Genomic DNA, 2333 nt, shown 5'->3' on the forward strand with positions numbered 1-2333 from the left:
TATGTGTATATGTATGTATATTTTTCTCTTATTTTCTTTTTTTCAACAGCCATTTATTCCGCAGGAAATCGGCCTCTCTCAATTCATTATTTGAGAGGCTATTTGGCAATCTCACTCTTGCCTGATTGGATACCCTTCCTAATCAACCACGGTTCGGCGTTTAACACCTGTGCCACGGCGGCGAAATCCCCTACGACACCTGCGCTTTGATTTCTCAAGGCGATATGTCGTTTTCTCGACATATCGCCTACCCAGTGGCTAGGTAGGCAATCGAGGTGAAGTTCCTTGCCCAAGGAAACGAGGCGCCGGCCGGTGATTCGAACCCTTGAACTCAGATTGCCGTCGTGCCAGTCTTAAGTCCGATGCTCTAAGCACTCGGCCACCGCGCCCTTATGTGTGTATATATATATATATATATATATATATATATATATATCTTCTTCTTCTTCTTCTTCTACAGGCTTTTGTCCCAGTTCAACTGGGGTCGCCGGTGCGGAAAAAAATCGCGTATACAGACATGCAATGCAAGCCACGTCAAAGTTGATCGAACTCAGTCGAACCAGAAAGGCCAATCCTGATGAAGCTGCGGCGACGCGGTCGCGGGCCGCCGTCCTCTCGGATCCGGAGGCTCTGCTGCGTGGGGGCACCTTGGCTGCGTCCTCACGGCCGGGGGGCCTCGGCGGCGTCGCCTCGCCTCGGAGAGTTGTCCTGCTCGCTCTAAAGGCGCCCGTCTTGCCACTTTTCCTCGAGGACTTGCGCGCGAGGGGCCTCGGGGACGCCTCCTTGGCTCGAAGTGCTGTCCGAATCTTGCTCGCGAGGCCGCAGCTCTGCGCTCTCTCGGGGCTTTTTTTCAAGGCCTACGTCATTTGGGGGAGTGGACCCCCGGGCAGCGATATGCCCGAATTTACCCGTGTCCCCCCCAAAAGCGCGGGAAACCAGCCATGCACGCCAAGACCCCCAATGGTCAAGCCCAGATCCCTTCCTTTTACTTGCTTCTTTACCCCGTATCCCTTTTGATACGTATCCTTCCCCCATTGCCCGCCGGATCAGCGCCCATCCGACGCGTCCCTGGGGGTCGCCCTGCTCTGTCTGCTTTCCCTGATTTTTCCGCATCATTATTGGCTTGGCGGGGTTTTTTAGGGCCCGGGATGCCCTTCCTGCCCCCAACCTCTTTTAGTCCCCCTTTTAAACGAAAAACCCCGAGGGTCCCTTGGGACCTATTCAAAACCCCGGGTCCACACGGAAAATATTTTTAATATAAAATATATCTAACATATATATGGGTTTCGGGGGTTGGGAGTAAACCGGGCTGGCGCGTTGTTTTTTTGGGGCCCGGGAATTTTCACCTCAAATTCCCAAACCTAGCCACTAGGGGGCCAAAGCCATCCCAAGTCAAAAACCGGGAAAATAAGAGGGTGCTCGATAAAAAAAACAAAAAAACCCGGGGCCGGAAAGGGAAAATGGAAACCCCCGCTCAAAATTTGCCAAAAAAAATCATGGAAGCCCATAAATCGAAAGGCCGCAAAACACACACAAAAAAAACCCCACACCACAAACACAAACCCCCACAAAACAACACACACCACACACACACAACCACACATCCACACACACACCCAACCCCCCACACAACGTACCACCCCACACACACCCACACCCCACACACACAAAACCCCTTCCACCACACCCTCCAAACACAACACAACACAAAAACACACACCACACACCCCCCACACACCCCCCACCCCAAAACAAAACCAAAACCAAAAAACACACAAACACAAAAAAATCCCCACACACACACACACACAAACACAAGACACACCAACACCCACACAAACACACCCAAAACACACACACCACCCCACCACACACAAACACACAAAAAGACAACACACACAAAAAACAAAAAAAACAAAAAAATATATATAAAATAATTTTAATAAAAAATATATATATTATCTTATTTTTATATATTTTAATATATATATAAAATTTTATATAATAATTATATATATTTTTAATATATAAAAATTTTTTTAATTTCCCCCTTAAAAAAATATTAAAATTAAATTAAAAAATAAAAAAATAAAAATTTAAATTTTAATTTGTAAAGGGTTTTCTCATGTTTAAAAAAACCAAACCCTTTCCCCTTCCTTCACCAAACGACTCATTTCATTTCCCAAGTCCCCGGATTCTGTTTTCCCGCGGAAAATTTTTCCTTGGGTTTGGCCTTTTAGAGCAAAAGGGTGAATTTCTCCACTTTAATAAATACATGCCCCCAAAATAGCTCCAAAGGCTTGAATTTTAAAATTTAATTTATTACTTTGGGG

This window comes from Penaeus monodon, chromosome 39, assembly GCF_015228065.2.
Source record: "Penaeus monodon isolate SGIC_2016 chromosome 39, NSTDA_Pmon_1, whole genome shotgun sequence".
NCBI classification, from domain to species: Eukaryota; Metazoa; Arthropoda; class Malacostraca; order Decapoda; family Penaeidae; genus Penaeus; species Penaeus monodon.